This window comes from Propithecus coquereli, unplaced genomic scaffold (genome assembly GCF_000956105.1).
Source record: "Propithecus coquereli isolate 6110/MARCELLA unplaced genomic scaffold, Pcoq_1.0 Scaffold7, whole genome shotgun sequence".
NCBI classification, from domain to species: Eukaryota; Metazoa; Chordata; class Mammalia; order Primates; family Indriidae; genus Propithecus; species Propithecus coquereli.
Genome location: NW_012153062.1, coordinates 8,055,809 through 8,069,972, shown reverse-complemented (window position 1 = coordinate 8,069,972; position 14,164 = coordinate 8,055,809). Strand labels below are relative to the sequence as shown.

At 36.3% G+C, this 14,164-nt stretch overlaps 1 protein-coding gene across 4 annotated transcripts in view; it reads right to left on the bottom strand.

Annotated features, from left to right (window-relative positions):
* ZNF644 (zinc finger protein 644) overlaps positions 1 to 13,512 on the bottom strand; it is a 122,781-nt gene extending 109,269 nt beyond the window's left edge. For 2 of the 4 annotated variants that reach the window (XM_012661168.1, XM_012661169.1), the window contains exon 1: positions 13,248 to 13,512. The gene's annotated coding sequence lies outside the window, so the exon portion shown is untranslated. Of the gene's footprint in view, positions 1 to 12,530; positions 12,765 to 13,247 lie in introns of those variants that run through there. The other 2 variants (XM_012661167.1, XM_012661170.1) reach the window with 2 other exon arrangements.
* Between the last annotated feature and the right edge of the window lie 652 nt (positions 13,513 to 14,164).

Genomic DNA, 14,164 nt, shown 5'->3' with positions numbered 1-14,164 from the left:
TTGAATTGGGAAGAACTAAAAAACCTTAACAGACCAGTAACAGGCAGCTAGATTAAATCAGTATTATAAAGTCTCCAACAAAGAAAAAGCCCAGGACCAGATGGATTTACAGCTGAATTCTACCAAACATACAAAGAATTTCTAATACCATTCCTCCCAAAACTCTTCCAAAAAATAGAGGAGGAGGGAATTCTCCCTAACTCACTTTATGAGGCCAGCATCACCCAGATACCAAAACCAGAAAAGTACACAACAAAAAAGAAAACTACAGACCAAGATCCCTGATGAGCACAGACACAAAAGTCCTCAACAAAGTACTAGCAAACCAAATCCAACAGCAACCCAAAAAGATAATACACCATGATCAAGTGTGTTTTATACCAAGGATGATTCAACATGCTTAAATCAATAAACATGATACAACACATCAACAGAAGGACAAAAACCATGCAATCACCTCAACAGATGTAGAAAAACATCTGATAAAATTCAACATCCCTTTATGATTAAAACTCTTAACAAACTAGGCACATAAGGAACATACCTCCACATAATAAAGGCCATATAAGACAAACCCACAGCTAACATATCATACTGAATAAGGAAAAGTTGAAAGTTTTTCCTTTAAGAACTAGAACAAGATAAGGATGCCCATTTCTGCCATTGCTACTGAACATAGTACCGGAAGTCATAGATAGAGCAATCAGGCAAGAAAAATAGATAAAAGTCATCCAATTGGAAAAGAAGAAGTCAAATTATCCCTGTTTACTGATGATATAATCTTAGACCTAGAAAAATCTAAAAATACCATCAAAAAACTCTTAGATTTGATAAATATATTCAGTATAGACTGCAGGATGCAAAAATCAATGTACAAAAATTAGCAGTGTTTCTATATACCAATAACAATCTAGCTGAGAAAGAAATCAAGAAGCAATCTCATTTACAACAGCTACAAAAATAATAAAATACTTAGGAATAAATTTAACTAAGGATATAAAAGATCTATACAAAGACAACTTAAGTCACTAATGAAAGAAATTATAGATGATACAAATAGAAAAACATCCCATGCTCATGGATCAGAAGAATTATCATTAAAATGAAAATACTACCCAAAGCAATATACAGATTCAATCCCTATCAAAATACCAATGTCGTTTTTCAAAGAATTAGAAAAAGCAATCCCAAAAAACAATGAAACCAAAAAAGAGCCTGAATAGCCAAAGCAATCCTAAGCAAAAAGAATAAAGCTGGAGGTATCACATTATCTGACTTCAAACAATATTACAAGTTTATAGTAACCAAAACAGCATGGTACTAGTATAAAAACAGATACATAGATAGATCAGTGAAATGGAAGAGAGAACCCAGAAATAAAGCCACATATTTACAGGCAGCTGATCTTTGACAAAGCCTAGAAAACAGTAAGACCCTCTCTCTTAAAGAAAAAAAAACTGAAGATGGATTAAAGACTTAAATGTAGGCCTGAAACTATAAAAATACTATAAGAAAACCTAGGGAAAACTTGTCTGGACACTGGTCTAGGCAAAGAATTTATGAGTAATACCTCAAAAGCACAGACAACCTATAGAATGGGAGAATATATTTACAAACTATTCATCAGACAGCAGACTAATATCCAGAATATACAAGGAACTCAAACAATTCAACAAAAAAATCCACAATCCCATTAGAAAGTGAGCAAAGGACATGCATAGACACTTTTCAAAAGACATACAAATGGCCAACAAATATATGAAAATGCTCAAAATTATTAAATATCAGAGAAATGCAAGTTAAAGCCAAAATGAGATATCATCTTACCTCAGTCAGAATGGCTACTACTGAAATGACAAACAATAACAGATGTTGGCGAGGATGTGGAGAAAAGGGAAATCTTATACACTGCTCGTGAAAATGTAAATTAGTACAACATCTATGGAAAACAGTATGGAGATTTCTCTAAGATAAAAATGGAACTACCATTAGATCCAGCAATCCTACTACTAGGTATCTACCCAAAGGAAAAGAAATCAATATCATGTTAAAAAGATACTTGTATGTTTATTGCAGCACTATTCATTATAGCAAAGATATGGGATCAACCCAAGAGTCCATTAATGGATGAATGGATAAAGGAAACTCAGTATACATACACAGTGGAATACTATTCAACCATAAAAAAGAATGAAATGTCTTTTGCACCAACATAGATAGACATGGAGACCATTCTATCAAGTGAAACAAGCCAAGCAGAGAAAGTCAAATACATGTTCTTACTCAGTATGTGGGTGTTAAAATATGTGTACATTTGGACATAGAGAGTAGAATGATAGACAATGGAGACTCAGCAGGGTGAGGAGGTGGGAGGAGGACAGATGATGAAAAATTAGTTAATGGGTACGATGTACATCATTTAGGTGATAGATACCCTAAAAGGCTTGACTTGACTACTACACAATCTATGCATGTAACAAAACTGCATATGTACCCCATAAATTTGTACAAATAAAAAAATTAAAATAAAATAAAACTACTCATCCTTACTCTTAATATACCCTGTCCCCATTTACCAAGACAATACTTCTAACTAGTGTTCCTCATTTCAATCTCTTCTCTAATCACACTATTCATTTAAAATAGACTCTACTTTAAAAAAGCAAAATGCTTTCATTCCATAATTCCCATCTCTGTGCTTTTTGACACGCTCTTCTCCCTAGCTGATATTTCCTTCCCTTTCTACCAATCTATACACACTTCTTTAAAAATCTATGTAAAAAAAATATTTTGCCAAAAAGTTTTATTAATTAATCTAACCTTATTATAGACCATATTTTATGTCAGTTCAGTAACTCAAATATTTCATAATTAAGTACTCTTCAAATTGTGTCTTAGATCATGAGCTCTTTAGAAGTAAGAACCATAACCTGTGCTGTCTGTATGTGCACTGCTACCTCTAATGAGACAGTAATGGAATGCTGTATAATAACTAACCCAGTTAAAACAAGTGAAGATTGGGAGAAATACCACCATACAAACAAGATTTTTCTGAATACAAAAAATCGAATCTCCCAAAACTAAATTCAAATATAACATTCATTTTTGCCAAAACATGAATACACAAAACATATCCTTGAATGTATTTTTTCTACACACAGAAGTCTGTTCTTAAAGCTATAATTAAAAACATTATAATTGTTTCATACTTTTGATTTTCTAAATCTAGCCCAAAAGCTACGTGTAAGTCTTACTATTTTGAAGCTAATAAATGTATACTTTTTCAATGTCTAATCTTTAAACCAATTTTGCTTCAGCCTTATATACTTCACAAAAGCTACAATAAAGTTGATAGATGAGGTTTTATTATTTTTTAATTTTTATTATTTATACGTTATTCAAGACAACTATTAAAATCCTTGGAGCAAGAGTATACTAAACAAACTTATTACAAATTCCAAAAGATAAAACTTCTGTATATAGAGTAAATACTTTCATTCATAAGCTCAAAAGAATTCAAAATCCAAATGTTAATGAGAAAGTCTTTTCATATCTTCACCATTTATAAAACATACCCATTCCTCAAAACTAGGTGTACTAGAATGTGAAGACACATATTTTTGTTATTATGTACTTTTTACACATTTATTATAGTACATATTTCAGAAAAAAATTCTTTCTTCCAAAAGTGCCAATTTAATATTGTTATACTATATAAGGTACTCATAAAAAATAATGCTATAACTATTAATTCCATTTGGAAAAAAACTGATTCAACTAGAAGTAAAAATCCTACTCAATAATTCTATTTTAGGTTTCAGTTTATAAAGTCTCCTTCATGGGATTTAGTCACTCAAACTTTTGTGCAACTGTCCATAAAGTAATATTCTAGTTATTTATACATGAACAAATATCAAAATCTTTCTGGTTGAGAGGTGAATACCTGCATACAGAAGTATACCTATAAACAGAAGTACACTTATTTATTCCTACCTCTACAATCACAATCAGATATATCCAAATACCTTATTAAGCAACCTAAAATGCCTGACCACTAACTTACATAATGCCTGGAAGCTACTATTAAAAAGGCTCCAAAGGCATCTATATAAGGAGGCAATCCAAGACCTCCTCCACCTACTTCTTGGCTATATGCCTAGAGAATACTATAATGAAAGCGAGCCAGACAACTATGTTATCTGTGAAGGCAATTCAAATCTCTGCATTCTCAAAAAATTTTCAAATCATAAAACTTTTAAAGGGATACTATTAATGAAGAACACTAAGAAGCACCTCTCCGATCTTGGCATAAATCACACTGCAAAAAAGAAGAACCAAGAAGGACCATAGCACCAACTATCATTTGATATACTTCTAAATTCACAAGACAATGCCAAACAAGGACAGAAAAGAGAGAGACAGATTTAAGCATCAATTCTCATTGCCCTTGCAAAGGAGGACAAATATGTCATAAGTAAGTTCAGAAACAAACAAAACTAATTTATGGTGATAGAGGTCAGAATAGTGGTTACTTCTGCTAGGGGGAATTAATAGGAAGGGCACAAGGCACCTTTTTCAGTCCGGAAAACGTTTTGTATCTTGATCTGGATAGAAGTTACCTGGGTGTACGTACGTGTAAAAATTCATCAAGTTTCATAAGATTTGTACACTTCACTTTATGTAAATTATACCTAAATAAAATGTTTAAAAACAAATCATCAATAATGGCCAAATCTAAAAAACTTTTCTCAATTTTCATCCTTTTTTACCAATCTCCATCATATTGCTAATCACAGAACATCAATATTCCCTAAATGGAACTCTTTCTCCTTTGAAGACCCAAAAGGTTTTGTTAGTGTATTTTTGCCAGCATTTTTTTGTATTCTATGTCATATTCATTCTCCTGTAAATTCAATATTCATCCAGTACTCATGTACAAGACATGAATTAGGCATCCTCCAATATATAATCTCTCTCTCTCTCTCTCTCTCATACTCTACCCGCCCAAATCAAATTCCCTGAACTGGATTCCAGCCACTCTATTATTAATACCTAATTTCAAATTATATCTCCTGCTGTAATTCCCATCATTTCTTTACAGGAATATCCTTCTCAAGCGTTCTCTTTGCTCAGCTATCCTTTAAGATTCAGTTCAATTTCTACTTTATTCTTTCTCCATACCTCTATAGGACTTACTATCTATACCTGCAACTGTCCTAGAGAGTAACCATATGCGGCTACAGAGTACCTGAAGTCTGGCTAGTCTGAATTAAGACATGATTTAAGTATGTAATACTATCAGATTTTGAAGACTTTGGTATGGAAAACAAGAATGTAAAATATTTCAATCATGTTCACATATTGAAATAATTTTTGGATATACTGGGTTAAATAAAATCAATAAAATTAATTATTAATTATTAATTATTAATAATTATTAATAATTAATTATTGATAAAATTAATTATTAATGAAATACAGAAAATTTAAAATTACATTTGTGGCTCAACTTATATTTCTATTGGGCAATGCTGACCTATACAATCTATTTATAAATGCCACACAAATGACCTTTTTCTTTATTTTTTTGTTGATAAATAAAAACTTTATACATTTATGGTGTAAAATGTTTTAAATATGTTTTAAATATGTATACATTGTGAAATGGCTAAATCATGCTAATTAACATATGTATTACCGCATATACTTATCATTTTTTTGTGCTGTGAACACTTAAAATATACATTCTTCGTACTTTTCAAGTATACAATATTAACTATAGTCACTATGTCCCACAAATTGTCTTTATAAATGTCATCTTCTCAGTAAGAATGTAAGGATTCAATATTAAGTGATTTTTTTCTTTTATAAATTAAATATTATATTAGGAATTACGAATAGTAACTAGGATTTAAGTGCCCACTTAATTTTAATATCATTTTAAGATTTTTAATAAGGAAGCTTAACGCATTTCAAAGTGTAAAAATATGGGAAAAGTTATTTTCATATGGTCATAAACTGAATGTCATCTACATTTTACTTATGTTCAATTTTGTGTTAAATCTCCCACCAGAAAGGATAGATGGCATGATTAAACCTGTAGCAATCCTAATCCCATAGAGCAGTGGTACTCAACCTTTTTGGCACCAGGGACTGCTTTCATGGAAGACAATTTTCCATGGGGTAGGGGGCAGTTTCAGGATGATTCAAATGCATTACATTTATTGTGCAGTCAAACCTCTCTGCTAATGATAATCTGTATTTGTAGCCACTCCCCAGTGCTAGCACTACCACCTCAGCTCCATCTCAGATCATCAGGCATTAGAGTCTCAAAAGGAGCATGCAACCTAGATCCCTTGCATGTGCAGTTTACAGTACAGCTGGTGCTCCTGTGAGAATCTAATCCTGCTGCTGATCTGATAGGAGGCAGAGCTTATGTGGTGATGTGAGCAATAGGGAGCGGCTGTAAATACAGATGAAGCTTCACTCACTGGCCCGCTGCTCACCTCCTATTGTGTGGCCCAGTTCCTAACAGGCCACAGACTGGTACCGATCTGCACCCAGGGTTTGGGGACGGCAGCCACAGAGTATTAGTTCTGATTAATTTGATTTTTTTTCATCTTAGTCACTCAGTAAAGAAAAAGGCAGCTTCCATTTTGGCCAATATCACTGTACCAATGTCCAGCAGACAAGACAAAGAGCCTTTATATGGTGGTATGAATAGACAATGTGGGTAATAAGACACCACTTGAAATAAGGGTAGGCAGAAAAATGCTTTTATAATGTTCAGTTTTAAAACCAGGAGATAAAACTTACAAAATGTATAACAACTAGGTAAAAGGAAAGATATATAGGAAGGACAGGAAGGCGGAATAGAAAGGTCTCATCGCTAGACTGTTGTTCTCAAGATACGCTGAGGTTTAAACCTCCATTATTCACTATCTATAGAATCTATATGACCTGAATCTCTGTTTCCTCACATGTAAAATGGGAATATATACATCACAGGATTATTACAAGGGGCATACAGATGCTTAATTAATCTCAGTGTCATCTCCCTTCCCTTTAATACCAATGATTATATCATGATGATAAGATTATGGTGACTTTCCTCTCCTTCATTTTTCAAACTGCTGAAAATATTTTTCAAGCATAAATGAAAAACTTCTAATTTTCACACTAGCACCCCTCCTCATGTGAACTTAAAAGTATTTTTACTAGCTGCCTTTTACAATTTTGTCTAAACATTTAAAATTTGTGTTTGTGGTGGAAGGAAGTAGGTGGTAAAAAGAAAGTTAAAGAGGGAAATGATAACTTTAACACTATACCAGCAAAGACATATACAAAATAAAGTGTAGAGAGAAAAACAGCAAAAGGAAATGCTGTTTGGAGAAATTCCCAACTTATCCAAGGAAAAGATCACATTCCCCACCTCAACCTTGCTACTATGATAGCCACTTCACTCTCATCTAGGATTTGTAGGTACATTACATATAAATGCACAGTCACTTACCCTCTTCTCTCTACTAACGGTCAACATCACCCTCGCAGTCAAAAATTTAAAGGAGAGTGAAGAAATTCAGGGAATTGTAACAAAGACAAACCAACACACTGGTTGGGAAATAACTTCACCAAAATGCACTCATTCCCAAGTGCATCTACTCATCAGCTGACAGTCGTAACAGGGAATGCATTCCTGAAATATTTAACCTGGTTATAAGGTCTTGCTGCTAGAATCAGAGAAGGTACATTTTGAGAACTGCCTCTCACTTCCTTCATAACAACCTTGTTTTTATAAACATGGCCTAAAAATGGACATTAGCAAAAGTATACAACTCCAAATCACTCACAGGTGAAAATTTCAAGTTATCATTGAAAGAATTAAACAATGGTAATAAGTATTCTTATTCTAACAGATAACACCCAGCATTCACTGTATGCCAGAAAGCTATAGACTTTACGTGAATTACGTAATGTAAACCCTAAACTTCTATGAAAATGGTAATTATTATTAAATCTACTTGCATAGTGGTCACACAGCTAAATTAGAACCCTGCCAGTCTTTCTTGAAGGCTTACACTTTTAAACCTTATCCCATCCTGCCTCTTTATATATGCATAATTACAAATGCAACTATAATTCTATATGTGTGTGTACATATACAAATGCGTGTAAAATATTCAGTGAGTCAGTAGTAAGCAAAAGGCAATTAATTCCAACTTTGTCAAGACTTCTATCTACCATCAAAAACCATTCAACAATAAATTGGGAATCAACCCCTCTCCCCAATAAATAGTGCTCTGAAAGTACTAGTTATACAGTCAAGCATGACTTAATCATGGGGATACATTCTGAGAAATAACATCATTAGGTGATATGGTAGTTATGAAAACATCATAGAGTGTACTTACACAAACCTACATGGTATAGCTTACTATACACCTAAGGTACATGGTATAGCTTATTGCTGCTCCTAGGCTATAACATGCTCCTGTACAGCACGTTACTGTACTGAATGCACACGCAACTGTAACACAATGGTAAGTATTTGGGCATCCAAACATAGGAAAGGTACAGTAAAAATATGGTATTATAATCTCATGGGACCATCATTGTACATGCAGTCCAAAGTTTACCTAATTATGTAGTGCATGACTATATTTAACACCTGTGTCATGAAACTAATGAAAAAGATACTTACGATTAAAATGATAAACACCAAGAAAGGATTAAAATATTAATCTTTTTTAGAAATTAGGTAAATAATTGATAGACTATAGATAAACATGCTTTGAAAACTATAAAGTACTTTAATCCTAACACTTTATTAGGTGTTGTTTTAATTTTCAATTGTCTATTTGGCTCACATTTACATTTCTAGAGTCTATATAAAAAGTTTTTTTAAAGCTGTATTTTCAATTTAAATGAATGATCTACATACCAAAATGCCTAATATATAAAATCTGCATTTATCACTCTAACCAACTTCAATTCTTCCACAATCTAGACTAACAGAATTAAACTTCAAGAGAAAAAAAATCACTTATCTAAACTTTTATCTGTGAGATCCCAGTTCCAAGAATCACAAATGAAATGAGAAGGCTACATCTTGCAGACAGAAGAAGTAGAGCAAAGATTAGTAGAGGGAGAGTAGAAAGGAAATGTCTTAAGTGCTAACTTTAATCCAGTCTCATTTTCCCCCAAGAGAAGTGCACTGCTACTGCTTCTGCCCTGGCAGGTTCTTCCTCCTCTTCCTCTTGATATCCTCTGCTTTTTTCCTCTTGGAAAGTTATCTCACAGGACTTTCTGTTTTTCTTCCTAATATTTCTCAATTGTCAAAGGATTTCTTATCTTGAATTTAAAAGAACAAAAACATACTAACTCTCCATAATCACGTAAGAGATCCTAGTTCCAAAAGGATGGTAATTCCAGTTAACTTTGGCAGATCTGAGAAAAAATTAAAGGGTGGAGCAACTGAGACCTTGGAGATGAGGAAAAACACTTTTTTCACGGGAACTTCATCACCCTGAAGAAAAAATGAACGTATTTGGTGTTCTACTACCCTGTGGGTCTCATGTGATCTTTATGCTTGGTTTTTTTCTCCAAGAGTGGGAAGAGGAGAAATACTTTAGCCAACCAGCAGGGTGAGCTAGTGCTAGAATCAGTTTGATCATTCTCAAGTCCCTCAAAACTCAGTTGTGTAAATGGCTTGCACTATCAAATCAGCTATTTCCCTCTAATAAATCTGCATCAAAAACACCACTTCTAGACCTACTTCAGTCAATCCTATACCTCATAATGTTGTTCAATATTTATAGGTTCTCCACGTACAAAAGAGACATTCTCTATACCAGAGGGATTAATAACCAATAAATGTAAAAACATTTAAAACTAATTTAAATATGTATCTTAAGTATTACAGCATCCATTCTTCATTCTCATATTTTGCAATGCTATCTACTTAAAAAATGTAAAAAACACTTTTTTTTAAAGGACTACTAAAATTAGTGCTTTGCAAAAGTAGGGCTAGATAATTCAACAAGGCAATTTCTACATTTGCCGCAAGCTATAACTGCCTGAAGATCTAAATGAAAAGCATTCCCACAAGAATAAAATTCACTCTTTTCCTTCCAAAATCACATCCTAAGAGTCTAAATAAGTAACCCTAAACAAGTATTAATAATGATGTATCTGGGATGAAAGAAAGATGAACTTGGCCTTTCTCTAAACTGCAGATATCCCCATCACTTCTATGACTCTCCTTGAGTTTTTCTTTTCCCCTCCTGCTACCCATTACAGTCTCAATTCAACCAAACTCTCCCTCTTATAATATGAATGACAAATTAAAACTGGAAAATGTTTAAGGTATGCAAGTGACAGATTCACTTTATAACTACAAATAACCTGAAAGTGATCCTAATTTTATCACAAAACTAAAGTGAATTAAATCCACTCGGTTACATAGTGTTGAAAATTATGAAATAGCTTATAATTTCTTAGAAAATTCAATAATTTAAAAGCACCTGAAATGACCCATAGAAACTTTAAAACCTTAAAAGAATTTAATTTGTTGCTAAATTGGACATCCAAAGAAGTTAAAGATCACTGGTGGGATCCCACCATAAATGATTTTACTACTTATTGAATTTCATAACAGAATATAAGGATCTACTCAGTAGCAGCAGTAGTTGTTAGTCTTAAAAAGTTGTTTTAAACAAAAGAAACATTCTGAGTGTCATGTTCATTTACCCAACCAAAACACTATTACAAAAAAAAAGGCACTAGCTTGTTGGTTTTCAGCATGTACCTCATTTCTTTTCTTATGTAATAACTGGCAATAATTGGCAGTTATTTCAAACTTTCCAAGAAGTTTATCAAGTACCTAGTTGTTGTTTCTTTTAACTTTTCAATTTCTGGGTCAAAGACAGCTTTTGGAAAATCACAAAATTCAAAAGCAACACTGCTCTGAAATCATCTGAAATGTCTGTATCTGTGTATGAATTTGTTTCACTGAAAGTCACTTTAAAAACTAAGTCACCATATAATATTAAAGTTTTTAACTTACTGTCACAGATGTTCTCATGAATATAATAATATTTAATTAATAAGTATTCTCAATAACACTCCCTTGTTTTTCTTTTTTAATCATTATTAGTTGCCGATATTCACTTTATCATCCTAGCAACATGAAAACGAAAACAGCAGTGGGGTCAAAGCTAAAAGACAATTTTCCATTACACCACTAACCTAATCATCTGTTCCTCCATGTATTGTAAAAGATGGGTTAAGGGTAGTTGTTCTTTGAGATTCCTTCCACTGTGAAACTGTACAATCCAGTAATACGGTATGCTAATGTTAATATAGCTCCTATTCACTAATACAAGATTGTTTTCTATTAGAAGAAAAGCTAAAAAGGGGAAAATATATATATGAAAAGAAACAAGGAAAATGAAAGTTTTAAGTAATGTTGGAAAGTTCAAATTTCAATTCAAACACAGAGATCTAAATAAAGTGAGTGATCTAAATGTGTCTGAATATCCCTTCAATCAAGTAATTCTGTTGTTAATGGCAAACACAAAACATTAGCTGCTTCAAAATCTTGTACTAGCTGCTTCAAAATCTTGTACTACTGTGTTAATACCAACACAAAGTATGATGTTAAGTGCAGTAAAACTTTAAATTGTTAGAAATTCTAACACATCACGACTTTTTAACAGCAATATACATACCACTACATTAATACTAATCAAGCCTTCATGTTTCACCTATGAAAATGTCTAAGCTAAATTACAACCTCATTATAAAAACTAGTTTTTTCATGGCAAACCTACCAAAATGCAATGTTGCTGCCATCAAGTTCCCTGGATACTTACAAATGGCACTAAAGGCAAACAGCATTTCCTTTGAGGAACTTCAGTTGCCTTATTTTTTGAAATCCTTTCCTTCTTGTGGGACCAAAAAGTGTAAAGCAAACCAGTGCAGGGAGGGAATACATGATTAAGGCAAATCTAGTCTATCATCCAGATGCAACAAGGTGGTATTAGTCAGGACTGGCCAGAATAGGTGAAGGTGTTTTGGTATTTCTGCTGAAATTATTAACTTGGTACAAAACAGGATCATCATTCAGGCTTCCAATTGTGTTTATCCCCTTGTTGAGTTTAATGATCACACAAAATCTTAAGTCTAAATATTAAAGTTTCATAACAATTATATTTAAGTCAATATTACTTAAACAGTTCAAGAAAACTTTTCCACTAACGCTGATAAACCATAGATGGATCCCAACAAGACAGACGTCTGTGGAAGTCTCAAGAAACCTTTAGCTCCACCACCTAAGTTTCCCATCACTGAGAAGGGTCTGGGGCAACTCGTCTTGAGGTTCACGGGAGAAGTGGAGCACACCTGCTTTCCTCTGGCAGAGGTTACGCTCCCAGGGACACAAAGGCCAGGGAATCAGACCTGAAGAGGCAAAAAGCTTTAGCTGGACACCCACCAAGCCCTTGGCAACCCAAACACTTCAAGCGATTTACCTCTTGCGGTTACTTCGCAGGCACCTAGCGGCATAAGATCTTGCAGAACAGGGGGAAGGGAGGGTTATGCGGTCCTGTCCCAAATAAGGGGAGGGGTGTGTACAGTTAATGCCAGCCGGCGCTTCTGGCCGAGACGGAGCAGCCTAGACGAGAGGGGTTGGTGACTGCTCTCGGACCGCCCCGTTACTCAGTGCAATGCAATGGCGACCGCCAGGCTCCCCAAGCCGCCTGATCTCGGCCCCTTCCCCCTACTGCTCAGTGGCTGCTCAGCTTCATGTGACTAAACAAAACCCCCAAGTCTAGTGCCCAGCTCAGCCCCTTTGTGTCCGCTACCGGATCCTCCGACGCCGCGGCGGAAAGCGCCCCCCTTCGGTCCCCCCGCCGAGTCCCGCCCCGCGGCGGCGGCCGCCGCTCACCTCAGGCTCCGCGGCCCCCCGCGACCGCCGCGGCCGCCGCCTCCCCGAACCCGGGGCCCGGGCTCCTTGTGTAGCACCAACTCCGCCTCCTCGGCCGCCGCCGCCATCTTAGCCTGTGCGGCAAAATGCGTCCGTTTGGATGGTTGGGACCCAGCCTAGGGCGTAGCTCCCCGGGCCCAAGCGCCGGAGGCCGGGTCCCCCAAGTTCTAACGCCACCCTTAGTCCCGCCGCCGCCACAGCCCAGAGGCCCGAAACCCACTCGGGTACCAGCGAATCCGACCAAATTACCCCTGAAACTCACAGTTTGGTGCCGTGTGCGTCAAACCGGGGCGACGTTGGGAGCGCGCGGCGTCCCCGCGTCACACGCCGCTCTGTACGCTACTCAGCTCCAACAGCCCCCCTCCGCTCCCCGCTTTTCGCCTCCGGCCCCGGTTCCCACGGCGCAGGCGCGCTGCTTTCCCGCCTCTGCCGGACCGCGGGCCGTGGGGTGGCCAGCGAGGAGCTCCTGGGCAGCCTCGCGCTGGTGGAGCGTCTGGGCCTATTAAACAAACGGGGGCAGCAGAAACAGTGCTCCACTGTTCTCGGGTGCCAGAAAGCAAACAAGGTCACCTCCCCCAGCGCTGACCTAATCGCTCCCAAGGAGGTTCCCGCCCCAAAGTAGGCACGCTCCAAATATGGTGGTGCCCAAACTCTGCAGGACCCAAACACTAAACATGCCTAGGCCCTTTAAGGTGGAGCAGGCCCATGTTTGATTTCCACAATCAGTGGCGTGCCAAAATCTTTTATCTTCCAACTCTTGAGGAGAACAGCTAAAAAATGCAATATTTACCAGTCACAACTGTGGAGTAATGGCAGAGGAAGACTTTAGGATCTTAAGGGGACCAATTATTGGGAGATGCTTGATGGCCAGGCAAAGCATCAAATGTGGCGTCTCCATTACTCGGACAGCCTACCCTAAAAGGTGCCCTGGGTTTGCTCCAGTTTGATTCTGTGAGGATACTTTCTCCCTGTGTTACTGAATATGTCGTGGTTCTACAAATTCAAGTTATATAAGAAACAATTGAGATGCTGGTTAACCCTTTAGCAAATCAATAGGTCCCAAGAGGGTTCTGGAAATTTTTTTAATAAGCATTCGCCACAGGATCCTGAGGGCAGAGAAAGTCTGATTAGGGGCTAATCCTTTTGCTTTTGAACTGAGTACACAAGAAGCTGCTGACA